Source organism: Cupressus sempervirens, chromosome 10 (genome assembly GCF_028749045.1).
Source record: "Cupressus sempervirens isolate cs-2001-9-10 chromosome 10, ASM2874904v1, whole genome shotgun sequence".
Taxonomy (NCBI): domain Eukaryota; kingdom Viridiplantae; phylum Streptophyta; class Pinopsida; order Cupressales; family Cupressaceae; genus Cupressus; species Cupressus sempervirens.
Genome location: NC_143127.1, coordinates 168,019,825 through 168,035,274, shown reverse-complemented (window position 1 = coordinate 168,035,274; position 15,450 = coordinate 168,019,825). Strand labels below are relative to the sequence as shown.

General features: G+C 34.5%; 1 pseudogene; it reads left to right on the top strand.

Moving 5' to 3' along the window:
• Positions 1-1,151: 1,151 nt before the first annotated feature.
• LOC149533134 (E3 ubiquitin-protein ligase DIS1-like) lies at positions 1,152-7,244 on the top strand (annotated as a pseudogene).
• The last annotated feature ends 8,206 nt before the right edge of the window (positions 7,245-15,450 follow it).

Genomic DNA, 15,450 nt, shown 5'->3' with positions numbered 1-15,450 from the left:
GCCAAGATGGATACTTCATTAGGACACCATGCATTATTTTGAAATGGCTCCTTCTTTTCTCAAATAGTTAATGGACACGTATGAGTTTCATTATGCTCCCCCTCCTTTTGGTGAGGTTTCCTCACCTGTTTGTAAATATGTTTTTCTTTCCAAATTTTGGCTTGCCTAGTTTAGTTTTTTTTTCTTGTTTTTTTGTGTTGTTGTTCACTTTCCCAGTTTTGGTTTTGCCTCACTCCCCTTCGCCCTCCTGGCAAGCAACTCTATGTTTACCCTCTTTTTGGCTCAACTTTGTAACCCAATGGATAAGGTACTTGTCTTTTGCTAGAGATACTGGATTCTTTATGTACTTTGCAGCACATAATCCCCATTCAAAGCTAGCTATAGGTGTACTTCTAGTTCCCCAATTTTAAATTTCCAAATCAGCCCCACCATGTAAATCTTTGGTTGGTCAGTTTTGCTGATTATGATGCTGCCAGATTTGACTTGTAAGAAGAGAGTATTCAAAGAATGTACTGAACCTAAAACTCGATCCCTAAAGTTTAGAAGGTCATTTTCAAATGAGCAAAGTTTGAGATATAGTTTAGATCTCATGGCACTTAGTTTAGAATCAAATTTAAGTTCTGATTTTGACTTATAGTTTCAAAGATTATGAGCACAAGTTACCTATTTAGATAATGAAATCATCAGTATGAAGGTTTAGGTTTGAAGTTCAGAATTTTCCATTTCAGAGGTTTATGTAGAATTAATGGTTCAAGGAAAGCCTACAGTTCAGGTTCAAAGTGCAGATTTCAAAACACAGTTTCAATTCAAGTTTAAGAAGACAAATTCAGAGGTCAAATTGGAGAATTTGGAGGCACACCATTAAAACTTTAAAGTTTAGAGATTTCCCATTATGTTGACCTTTTTGTTTTCTCAATGTACCTGCAAAGTCTTTCATGAATACTCTAAGAGCACATATTATTTTACTGCATAAGAATCAACCTTCCAGATGCAAAATGGATATATGAAGAAAAGAAAGTGAATATTTTCTTATGTAGTGGTAGTATATAGTATAAATATTAGCTATATCTATAGTAGAGAATAGGTATGGCTGTGAAATGATAAGTCGTCATATGCAAACTCTATAGAAGATCTGACTTCCTGGTTGTCAATTTGTGGTAGTTGTGTAGAAGTGCAAATAATGGCTTCATGCATTATCTTTGAGGAAGTGATTCAAGAATTGTCATATATTATAGGTTTATCTCCCAGTGCAATAGACCCACTAGTGTCTGAAATTATCAAGGACTCTTTTACTCTTGCAATCAAGCCTTCTATTACTACAACCAGTTGTTGGAAATCTGATTGAAAAGCTCATTGTTGTTGAAGATAAAAGAGGGAGATTGTTGTAAAAGAATGTTTTCAATCATTGTTTTTCCATTGATGTCAAACTTTCTATTTGTAGGGATGATATTTTCTTACAAGATCCAAGCACTATCACTTAGTTGATTGATGAAGAGGATTTGATCAACAAGATGTAACAAGAGCACCTAAAGGAAAGGTTGAGTTATGATGTTGTAATGAAGAGCAAGGATTAGTTAATACAATGGTTAAGTAATGTATTGATGACATACTCAAAGATATAGAGGTTGGTCACACTTAGATACATTGGAAGAAGAAGTTGTAACAAGGTTGACTGCAAAGCTTTAACTAAGATCATTAGTAGGTGCTGAGCAAGTTAGTTGAAACCGAGCAAATTATTAGTAGAAGTTGAGTAACAGACATTTCTAGTGTGTGTCAAGTGATTTTCAAGTCTCAAGTAAAGTTCAGGTGCCAAGCATCAGAAAATTTTTAGTTGATGCAGAGTGATCTTCAGGTGCCGAGCATTAGGAAAAACATAGTTGATGCCGAGTAACATAGTATGTGCTGAGCACCAACATTTCAATAGTGCCAAGCTGTTGCATTATTTCAAATGATGAAGATTCACCAAATCTAAGCTGACATAGTGGTTGCATTGAATTTTGTGAACAAGTTGGAAGATAAGGATGATGAGTTGTTGGCATTAAATCTTATGTAAACCATTTTTGGGCAAATTTTAAAGGATTATTCAAGAAGTTTCTAGAGGAAACAAAATATGGGTTAGATACAATGAATCCTACCTAATACATGCAAATTGAAATTGAAAAATGGAAGATTCAAGTGGGAAAAGGAACTCCAAGACTTCTATTTAAGAAGTCATAAACCAAGAAGCAAAGAGCTACTAATACTATTGCTGCTGAAGTGCCAAATCTGTGAAGTGGTTGAGAGGGTGTCAAGGAGGAGACATCTAGGAGAAGGAAGAGCATAGAGGCTCTGCTTCTACGAGTGGTCATGAAGAGATGACTACACTGGTACATTGAGTATGGAGACTCAAGGAGACAAAGCTTGAAAGAAAAGACAAGCTGTTAAGAGTTGCAAAGATTGAAGGTCAGGCAAGGGTATGAGTTGAAAAGTGATCTGAGATCGGCAAGATAAGTTATATGTTGTAGTCAGGTCAAGATTTTCTAATACTCTCTAGCAATTGTACTAGATCTAAAAATCCTATGGACTTAGGTTGGCCTAACAACCATTTATAAATCCTTTAATAGGGTGACATTCCAAGTGAATGTTCTAAAGTCCTCTAACCAGACCCACTTTTAACAGGGTGGTTAAATCCTCTAACAAGGTCACATTTAATAGTGTGTTGCAAGCCTTTAACAGGGCATCACTTTAGAAGGGTGAAAATTGAGTAGCATGTTACCAGTGTTTTTTCCCAAATTGAATTTCCACATAAATCACTATGTCATGTGTTGATTTCTTGTGTGTTATACTTGCATGTTGATTTACAGTAACTTGTTGATTATATAAGTTAAAACTTGGATGGATGAATGGTTGAATGATTTCACTATACTTAGTGAAAAGTTTGAATAGGACATTTGGATCTTTAACTAATTCACCCCCCCCCCGCAATTCTAACAATTGGTATCAAAGCCATCTGCTGATTTAGTTTCAAGGTACTAAAAGCAGGAAGATTAAGATGTCGAAGAGAGAAGTTCCCAAGCTCAACAAAGACAACTTTGCTGCATGGCAGAGTTTGATGAAATTGCACCTTGGATCAATAGGTGACTATGCACAAACCTCAATTGGAATAGAACATGTAACTCCAACAAGACCCCTTACTATAGATGACTTAAACAAAAAGAAGGAGTATAACAAAGCAATGTTGGAAATTGCATCTGCACTTAGCTATGCTAAATATGATGACATAAAAGACTGTAACACTGCATTCAAAATGTGGAAAACCTTATCAGATATCTATGGAGGTGATCAGAATGTCCAGAGAACAAAGAGAGAAAGCCTAAGTGGGAAGTTTGATGACATGAAGATGGAGGAAGGTGAAAATGTTGCTCAGTATGCTACAAGAATAAAAGAAGTGGTGAGTGCAATAAGAATTCTAGGTGGATAACTGGAAGAAGAAACATCCATCAACAAATACTAAAGAACTTTGCTCCCTATCTATGCTATAAGAGTTTTAGCCATCCAAGAGCTAAGGTGTGTACAAGGGAACACACTAACCTTTGAAGGAATAGTTGGAAGACTTACTACATTTGAGCTATCCAATTTTGACAACTACAGACCTATGAACCTTGAATCTGCTTTCAAGGCCAAGATGACAATAAATGATACTGAGGAGGAGACATCAAACAAGAGAAGAAGAAAAGGAAAACATCCATCTAGTGATAGCAGCATCGATGAGGAAGATGTGGAATAGTTAGAAGCACTACTGGCCAGGAGATTCCATAGAGGTAAAGGCAAATTCAAAGGTAAGCTCCCTATCATATGTTTCAATTGCAATAAGGTAGGTCATATAGCTACAAGATGTCCACAGAAGAAAAACTATAAAGAAGGAAACAAGTTCATAAACAAAAGAGAAGATGAAAACAAAGATTACAAGGAGAAAGGCAAGAGATGCTACATTGTTGAAGAAGAATCTGATGAAAATGATGATGCAGTAGTCTATGTAGCCATGAAGGATGAATCAAACAAAGATAAAGATGAAGCAACAACATTAGTTACCTGTGTGAACAAGAATGACAAGTGGATCATAGACAGTGGATGCTCACATCACATGACAGGAGATAAAAGTAAGTTCATTACCTTTACTCAATACAATGGAAATAGTGTTAGATTTGGTAATGGTGCTCCATGTCAAATCAAAGGAAAAGGCTCTATCAAACTTACATAAAAAATTTCATGTGATAATGCATACTATGTTGAAGGATTGAACTACAACTTGTTGAGTGTATCACAATTAGGCAATGTAGGTTGCAAAGTTGAATTTGGAAATAAAACTGCCAAGATTTATGACACTGATGGAAATTTGATAGGAAAAGGTGAACAATCTAGGAGTAATCTATTTTACCTAGATATGGAAGAAGCAACATGTCTTGTTGTTAGACTTGATGATGTGTGGTTATGGGATAAAAGGCTGTGTCATGTTAACTTTGATAATTTGATTAGTATCAACAAGAAAAACAAAGTCAGAGGATTTCCCAAGTGGAAGAAACCTAAAAACACAATGTGTAAACAATGTCAACTAGGGAAAATGACTAAGTCTAGTTTCAAAAGAAAAACATACACTTCCAAAGAAGTACTAGAGTTAGTTCATGCAGATTTATGTGGCCCAATAGAAATGCAAAGCTACCTAGGAGATAGATACATAATGCTATTTGTAGATGTTTATTCCAGGATGATGACTACTCTATTTTTAAAGCAAAAATTTGATGCATTCCAAATGTTCATGTGGTATTTGGCTAGAGTTGAGAAGGAAACAGGAAAGAACCTGAAATGCCTAAGGTTAGTCAGAGAAGGTGAGTTCACATCAAGAGAGTTTGAAACATTTTGCAATGACAAAGGTATCAAAAGGAAAACATCAGCACCAAGAACTCCACCACAAAATGGTATTGCTGAAAGGAGAAATAGGTCAGTGATTGACTATGCTAGAACCTTGATGATGGAGAAAAATGTTGCACTAAAATACTGGAGAGAAGCTGTAAGTACTGCAGTCTGCACACTGAATAGAGTTCAAGTCAAGAAAGGTACAAATGCAACACTCTTTGAATTGTGGTATGGTCATTCACCTAATGTTAAACATTTCAAAGTGTTTGGTTGTAAATGCTATATTCTAAAAGACACTAGAAATGGCAAGTTTGATGCAAAAAGTGATGAAGGCATATTTATTGGATACTCCACCAGAAGTAAGGCATATAAATGTTTGAATACTAACACTAACAAAGTGATGCCGAGTGATCTTCAGGTGCTGAGCATCAAAAAAAATTTAATTGATGCCAAGTGATCTTCAGGTGCTGAGCATCAGGAAAAACATAGTTGATGCCAAGCAACACAGTATGTGCCAAGCACCAGTATTTCAATAGTGTCAAGCTACTGCATTATTTCAAATGATGAAGATTCACCAAATCTAAGCTGACATAGTGGTTGCATTGAATTTTGTGAATGAGTTGGAAGATAAAGATGATGAGTTATTGGTACAGAATCTTATGTAAACCATTTTTGGGAAAATTCTAAAGGATTATTCAAGAAGTTTCTAGAGGAAATCGAATATGGGTTAGATACAATGAATCCTACCTAATCCATGTGAATTGAAATTGAAAAATGGAAGAATCAAGCGGGAAAAGGAACTCCAAGACTTTTATTTAAGAAGTCATAAACCAAGAAGCAAAGAGCTACTGATATTGTTGCTGCTGAAGTGCCAAATTTGTGAAGTGGTTGAAAGGGTGTCAAGGAGGAGACATTTAGGAGAAGGAAGAGAATAGAGGCTTTGCTTCTATGAGTGGTCATGAAGAGATGAATGCACTAGTACATTGAGTATGGAGACTCAAAGAGACAAAGCTTGAAAGAAAAGGCAAGCTATTAAGAGTTGTAGAGATTAAAGGCTAGGCAAGGGTATGAGCTGAGAAGTGATCTAAGATCTACAAGATAAGTTGTATGTTGTAGTTAGGTCAAGATTTTCTAATACTCTCTAGCAATTGTATTAGATTTGAAAATCCTATGGACTTAGGTTGGTCTAACAACCATTTGTAAATCCTTTAATAGGATGGCATTCCAAGTGAATGTTCTAAAGTCCTCTAACCAGGCCCACTTCTAATAGGGTGGTTAAATCCTCTAACAATGTCACATTTAACAGTGTGTTGTAAGCCTTTAATAGGGTAGACCTTGTAGCATGTTATTGGTGGTTTTTCCCAAATTGGGTTTCCACGTAAATCACTGTGTCATGTGTTGATTTCTTGTGTGATATACGTGCATGTTGATTTACAATAACTTTTTGATTAGATAAGTTATATCTTGGATAGATGAATGGTTGAATGATTTCACTATACTTAGTGAAAAGTTTGAATAGGACATTTGGACCTTGAATAACTGATTCACACCCCCCCTCTCAGTTATTCTAAAGAAATTCTAACACCAATAGTGTCAGTGAATTGCTTGAATGCCCCTTTTGCACCATATTTATGTATCCTCCCATTTACCAGTGTCCAAATGGGCATACACTATGTTTTCCATGCAAATCCAAAGTAAATAACTTATGCCCTACATGCCAAAATGAGCTCGGTAATATCAGATGCCTAGCTCTTGAAAAGGTTACAGCTTCTCTTGAATTTCCTTGTGAGTATCAAAAATATGGTTGTGGTAGAAAATTTCCCTACTATTGTAAAGAAAAAACATGAATCAAAATGCCATTTTAGGCAATATAAATGTCCATATGAAGGTCATAAATGTATTGTATCTAGTAGTATTCCTTCTTTGGTGGCCCATTTGAGGGACATACATAAAGAAGATATGCACCATGGTAGTGTTTCTAGCCACAAATGTGTGAATTCAAATCCAAATATGGTTGAGAATTCTACTTGGAAGTTAATGGTTCTCAATTGTTTTGGATAATACTTTTGTCTACATTTTGAAGAGTTTGAACTTGGACTAGCTCTAGTATACATAGCTTCTTTTTGCACTTTATGGGTGATGATAATGAAGCTAAGAACTTTAGCTACAACCTTGAAGTTGGAGCAAATGGTTAGAAAATGATTTGGCAAGAGGTTCCATGAAGTATAGTCAATAGTCACACTGAAGTTCATGATAGTCATGATGGGTTGATTATTTAGAGAAACATGGCACTATTATTCTCAGGGGGTGACAAACTAAATCTGAGAATCAGTGGGTGCAATTGGGAATGAGTAGATGCTCGGGCCCATATAGGGAGAATGATAGCATAGTTTTTCGAAATAAATGCATTAAGATGGGAACCCGATAAGGAATCTTGGCCATTGATTTGAAGAAGATTCAAAGTCCACCGTCACATGAAGATGACTATGCTCTGTTCATACACAATACACATTACACAATGCATTAAACAAATTCATGAAGCCACCAATGGATGAATCATCTAATAATGCCTGTGGGTTACTAATTATGAACAACATGAGTGCCAAAGGTATAAGTGGGAACCTGATATGCAAGGAAAAGCATATGATGCACACGTTTAACTTGATATAATGTTTTTTCTTACATAATGAAATATTTGTCCCAAAAATCCAAGTGCTCATACAAAGATATGACCTGTAGTTGATCATTGAATTTATGAATTAAGACTGCTTATGCCAAGGAAAAATATGAGGATGGTTTAGACTTATGTCAAACATGTAGCCAAATCTATGCATACTGGAGTTGCAGAGAACCTTGGCATCGAGCGGCATGAAGATTATGATCAAAGTGTTTGACCAAATGCCAATGGTCTCCATTGGGTGATTAAATCAAAGGATTAAGTATTCATAGCTGCCCGATATAAAAGAAGATCTCAATAAGGAGATGAGAGAAAAGCTTGAGGAATATGCCTTACACCCGTGGCCAGTGAAGACATGGTGGTCATGAAGAAATAGGTAGTAGGGCAGTTGTCAACTGAAACCAACTGGCATTCATAGAGATTTGTAAACCATGTGCAAAAGAGATCTGTGTTGGTGGATGAGTCTCATAGAATAGTTCAGGCAGATCTAATAACTATCCATCTAGAATCTAGAGACATTTATATTACACATAATCACTTAGATGGGGATCTAATTGAATATGGAAAGTTAAGAAAAGATATATAAGAAAAACTCAACCATAGCTAACCTCATGAGCTATCAATTGAGGATAGTTTAGAACATTTAGGTTAAAGGAAAATATATCTGCACATTTCTAAAGGGTCATATTGTGTACACATAGAAAACATGTAAAAGTCACTCGTATATATTGAAGGTGGCTCAATATTAATGACTTTATGACATTAAAACGAGGCACTACCATTGTAATATCAGTATTGAAAATAAGAAGACACCCGAAGATCTTCATACTGATTCCCAGTTAGAAGCTTCACACCAATGTTGAGCACCAACATAGATGTATTGATTATACTCCATATACTAGTCCAACATTGAAGTTGGAAATGATTGAATTTAAAAGATTTAAAAAGAGAATCTGAAAAGACAAAGAGGAAAAGGAGAATTAGAAAGAAACAATTATGGAACTAAAGGTCACTATGGGAGAATCAAATAGTTGTGAAGGAGATTATTTATCGTCATGTTTTTCTGGGAAGAGGGGTTCTTCTTGTCTGCAAAAAGTAGATATTGCTAGAGTAGAGGGGAGATAGTATTTTATGTATTTCATTTTGGGTATTTAGGGGATTCTATATTTTGATTTTTGTAATTGATTTGGCAAAAGGATTGTGGGAAAATAAAGTCAGAGTATTCTTATTTGCAGTGTTCAATACAAAAGAGTTTTATTCTGAATTAGAGTATTTGGTTATTAATTTTTTGATTAAAATCAATTGGAGCATGATTGTATTTAGTTTTGAACACTTTCTTACATCTTGAGTCAAATGGAAAATGGGTTGTAGATCAGAGTGTTTTCAACTGTTCCTATTGCAAAGATTAGGATGTTTAATCTTCTTTCCATTTTAGTTTCATTGTATTTACATGTACAGTATTCATTCTACATTACCAATGCTGGGAAGCCATATGAAGTGTGGGTTCTTGGAGTTGGCTAGGTTTAGGGTTAAATTCACTGCTCGAGTTAGTTCAGTCTGGGGCTAACTTGGTTTTCCCTCTTTTATTCTTAGGATAAGAATGTCCCCAATTAGTTTAGGAACAAACAAGTTTCATTGAATATCATTTGATAAGGGAGCTATACCTTTCAATTTAGAGGAAATCTATCAACCTGATGATGGATTATCCAATTGTTGGTATCGGGTCATTCTTTTAGATTTGGGCATTTGAGAGTTAAATTGAAAAGAAAAAAAATGTTTACCAATAGTATACAAGACCCTTCCTTTTCCATTTCCCTTTCTTCCTTCTCCACTAAAAAAGATCACTAAAGAGACATAGATCACAAGGGCACAATAAGAGCCAAAATGAATATTCACTACTAAATCCTAATGAATGAATGAATGGAAAAACTATGTTGGGGCATAATTTATAACACAACCAATCAAAATTTAATGAATTTGAGTTTCCCTTCCATTTCCCCAACTCAACAAAATATTCCTTTGTGTAACCCTCTAGTTTCTCTTTATCATTGATTTGTGTGTATGCAAAGAGGAGAGAGAGCGAAGAGCACATGGTGAGAACACCACATCAAATCCATGTACAACAAAGGGATATAGGATATCACATGTATATATATATATATATATTTATATTTGGTATGTATACATTATTTATTTACACATTTACATGGTATGTAGCTCAGGGTCAACATATATAATAAATGAATATATAAATACCATGGGAATAGTCATGTTGTACAACTGGGCATGAATAGGATTACTTAGTGTTGGAAGAGTATTTTAAAGAAAAGTTAAGACCAATAAAGGATTATTTGGATTGCCTACTGCATGATCATATGATGGGCATGAACAAGCCTAAGTGTAGTTATTGATTATGATCATGATCAACAACATGCAATATAAATTGAATACTATTTAAAAAAAATAAAATCATGCCTAGTCATTGCAATATCAACACTTAACTTGAATTTTTGATGCCCATTTTGATGGATATGCAATATAATTGATGACATCTTTGATGGTAATATGTTAGCCTTGTCCAACAAATGGTTGTCAATTATACCGTATTGTTGTAAAAAATGATGTCACTAATTCAAGTTGACCAATGATGATCACCATAAAATTTGTTTGACTATTGGGATGCCCAACTATTGCAATATCGACGAGGATGTAGTATAATTGATGATAGCTACGATGAGATATTGTTAGCCATTTCTAATGGGTGATCATCAATATTTATAATGGATAGTCATTTTTTATATTGCATCACCGTAAAAAATGCCATCGCCAATTCAATTCAATTGACAAAGGGTGCCAAGAAATTGGTTTGAGTATTGTGATGACTAACCATCTCAATATTGATAGTGGATTAATTTTTTTGATGCCCTATGTGTCACAAATTTTAGGTAACCTTCCCATGAATTGTCATGACTTTTATCGTCGAACTAGTGACAACAAGACCAATTGTTGAATGTTTATGACATAATGGATTTGATGCCTCTCTTTGTTAGGTGTGTGATGACTTTGGATCACAATATTGATGTCTTGCCATTGAAAAAGAGCCTCAAATGTACTAGTGATATGAGCTATGCATCACTAATCTTGTGAAGAGGTATGAGTGGAACCTATTGAGCTTTAATGAAATCGAACAATTTTGACAAAAAGGATATGAAGTAGTTCATGAATTAAGGATTATTGTCCATATATGTAAGCTAGTGAGCTCTAGGCAGTGTGTCTAAATGCAAGTACACTATTATTGTAATAAGTTATACTTTAGCAGGTTATAGTTTATAGTAGGTACCGATCTCATCGTGATTTCTCCCATAATAAAATTCTCATGAAAAAAATTGGTGTTATTAATGTTCATGTGATGTTGTGGAGTTGTGTTCTCATGGTTAACTTTATTATCTAAGGTTTAAAGGTTAAAATTAGCTAATCAACTAAAGGTTATGTGATTAAAATAGAACTAATTCACCCCCCAATTTTTCTGGTGCAACTATTATTCTATTCATTTTATGGCCTAATATGTTACATGTTTTTCTTAGTTTTTATGGTTTATGAATTGAATTTTTACTATACATTCATGAGACTCTCTAAAGAACATTACAAGTCTAGAGTATTAAGTATAAGTTTTGTTGTGTATGAATATTAGGAAGGACTTTACATATTATAAGATAAAATATATAATGAACTAATCACCTTTCTATTATTCATGTGTTTGTGAATGATTGAGGTGTGAATAGGTTCCTACAACCAAACAAGTTCCTCTCCTACTAGAATAGATTGAATGCATAATAATTTCTATTAAAGATGAACTGTGTTTCTTTAATTAGATTTATGCTTGTGCTACTAACTCTCAACTGCAAGCCTCAATCAATCTAGGTCAAGGACAACTGACATCATGGAGATCCCCAAACTTGTTCCATAACTATCAAAAGAGTAGAGAACCAACTATCATAAATGATTAAAGTTTAATAATTTCTTATTCTGAATAAGTCAACAAAGGAAAATTCTATTAGAGAGAAAATCTAGTTGGTGAAAACCTATATTTTCTCCCATATACTAAATGAAGAAGACATATTCTCTTGATTGAGAAAATATCTCAATGTGGTTGTAATGGAACCATCTGTTATAACTTATCCATCAATGGATGTACAATAGTTTAAGAATAGTTAAAGATTCTATTATAAATAAGTTGCTAAAGACTTCTCTTAGTAATATTGAAATAGATACAAGTCAATATACTGTGATTTTCCAATAATAGAGTTGTGCATTTTTAGTTTAACATTTATGTTCTGAGTTTCAATTATGAATAAAAGGATATGTTTGAATTCCAATAGCTTGCATAGTTTTTTCTAGTTCACTCACTCAAGGGGGGGTGGGGGGGTGGTACATGGTGAGTGAATATTCTCATTCCTCATTTTTGTAGAAGTTATTTAGTCCTTTATTGTTCCTACAACCACTAGGTAACATAACATATGACTATTTTTGTAGCTAAGGTGGGCATAGTAGATCCTTATCTAAATGCTAAATAATGTTTGCATACAGTTTGAACTTTAAATTTATGATAGAGTAGAGTTACTTTCCAATATTTAATTATGAGATTAATTTCTTTATTTATAGTAGGATAGTGATGGAAACCATGGTAACCTAGTGCATATACTTTGTTGCACCATTTCAAGACTACATTGCTTTACTTTGATGGATAAATAAACCAAAAATTCTAATTAATGACTACTTAATGGATATCCAATCCATAAGTATGAGAGGCATTATCCTAGTTATTACTTTGGTTAAATATCCACGCATTTTTGGCATCACTGTTAGGGATGGTGTCAATCTAAGTAGCTATTGCAATCATCCTCCACTTTTAGATCTTCTCTTAGAATTTGTTTTTAGTATGTCCTCTATTTTTTTAAAGGATATTTCAAGCACCTCTATTTATTTGTATTAATAGATGATGATGAGTGATAGATGCCCTTGGTATATTTCTTCACGAAGATAATGGTGACCAAGTAGGACCTATTTATGCTTCTTAATCAAAATAAGAGAATCATTTTGTTGATGCTTCTAAAAAACTACCAAAAACCTCCTCCTCCTCCTCCTCCTCAAAAGTAGACTCATTTGGATTCCACATATTTAAGGAATCTAAGGACCTTGTCCCCTTTGGTGGAATACTAGCCAAATTGCATTTGGACCAACCCTAACAACCTCCTAACAAGGTTCAAGATGACTACAATAGGGAATTAGTAATATATAGGGGTCCTACAAGAGGTCCACTACAACATCCAATCGAAGACCCACCTCCTACTTTTTCTTTTCCAATCATTGACCAACATGAAATAAATAACCTTAAGAATATTCTAGCATAATCCATTCCAAAGTTCTATGGACTTGTCACATAGGACCTTAACATTATTATGTTTGAATTTGATATCCTCTATAGAAGTTATGATTATAATATTGATTCCCATAGGCTCAAATAGTTCCCTTCCACTCTGAAGGACTCAACCTTTAGGTGGCTCATAGGGTTGGAAGGTGATATTGTTCATAACTATGATTAAATGAAGACAACCTTCTTAGGTAAATCTAAGGCGTATTGTTGAGGAAATGACTTGAGAGGAGATGATATTTTTAAGAGGACACACTAAGAGCCTAAAGGACTATGGTTCAAAGTTCTTGTTTAGTCTTCTAAAAAATACTTAGCATGAACTAAATGAGGAGTCATAAAAGTTATTATTTCTTAAAGGAATTTAAGAGGGCAGTGTTGAGGAACTAGACCTCATTGTAGGAGGGGATAACACATTTATAGAATGAGATCACATTAAGAAAATATGTCTAAATTATCCTAGGAACGTTATGAAGAAGGGTAGAGGGTATATACTCGATGCAAGGAAGACTAGTGAGTCTGGAGTATCCAGAAATGAAATCACACACCTATTGTCAAACTTCAAGTAGGATATTTTAAATAACATGAAAACTCAAATGGATACTATGCAAACAAATAAGAAACATGAGAAAGCTAAAGCCATGGTAGAAAAGTTTTGCTCCTACATACAAAAGAAGAGAGATTGCAAGTGCAAGAAAGTGACCAAATTGGAAGCTCACCAAATACCAACTAAATTAAATCTGGTTCATTTGGATGATGAAATAATTTAATAGATTTATCAAAGGAGGTAATGGGCACAAAGACAAGGTATGCTTTAGGACCCATTAACTTTTTCTAGCCCATTTTATTCTGGTAATTAGTAGAAACCTCAATATAATCTTAATTATAAAAACTAGTCTTGTAACAATAACTTGACCCAATGGCCTAACCAAAAAAATCAATGGAAGTAACCCTAGCCTAATTGGAAACACCCACAAAATAATTGGAAGCCCTCTTAGAGCCAATTGAAGAAACCTCCACAAGGTAACTTGCATAGTCACACTAATAGAGGGGAGGTCAAAAATGGCCTAACCAATAGTTTGGTGTCTTGCAATAGCCTCAACAACAAGATTTAATGCAACCAAACCAACCTCTTGCAGCCAATACAACGCCACCTATGATAACTCAACTACCAATCCAACATACTCATAATCCTAAAAATAAGCCACCACAACAATAGGTTTATTTCTCAACCATGAACCAACAACTTACTCATGCAATCAATGTCCATGGTATTCACTTGAGGCATGGAACCACCTTACCTACTCCTTCAAGCCCTATCATAATAGAGGTAAATAATTAAGAAGAACAAAATGCGGACATATAGGTTGAATTCCTTTAGATCCTATCTTATCATATTTCTCCAAAAAAAACTCCACCATTCCATCAGAGGATTAATAAAGAGGTTATTCAAAACTAAGATGAATCTTCCACTGAACTACTTAACCAACTTAAAAAAAAATACATGTCAAGATTATTTCATTGAAATATATCAAAGAAGTACCTATTTATACCAAAGCCATTAGGGATACATGCATTAATAAGCCTTACAAGAAGATAAATGACCCCCAAATTGTGCATGTCCTAGAACAACTTTATAACCTAATGCTTAAAAAGATATATGTCCCCAAATATTCTAACTCTACAAGTCTAGTTGTCATAGTCTTTATCAATGGGGTACAAGTGAAAAATTCTTTGGTAGACTTAGAGGTAGCTATAAATGTAATGACTAATAAGATCATGCTACAATTGTTTATTACTAGTCTAAGAGACATCCTTGCCATCTTACAGCTAGTAGGTAGCTCAACAGTAAACCTGATGGAATGGTTGAGGATGTGGTTGTCACCTTAAACTCATGGGAGTACCCAATCAAATTTGTGGTGCTTTCACCAAAAGGCACCTTTTGGGGAGACCAAATTATTTTGGGTATACCATGACTTGATACAAAAGATGCCTTCATAGCCTACAAATTAGGAAAGATGACAATATTCAATGGAATTTCCACTAAAAGTTATTCTTATATTCTCTTGTACAACAATAGATGGAAGTAGACCAAGCCTTATGGTTAGATGTTGGTGATGAAAAAGTTGAACCCAACTCATTTAGTCAGCTTATGATGATTAATAGAGACCCCTTTGTGACCATCCAAGAAGAAGATGACATATTGAATGCCATAATTTCTAATTATTATGGTCAAAATTCTTAAACTTGTGCCAAAATACAATGCCCCTTGCAAACTATATTACCATCTAGTTCCTCATCATCTTTTCATATGGCCAAAGCCTGTCTGCACACATTATCGCCACATGAGATTCAATCAACAACTTTTTTTGATATAGCTATGATGGATAAGGCTAAAAGGTTGAGTTAGCCCTAGGAAAAGTTCTAAATATCAGCAAACATCTCACTCACC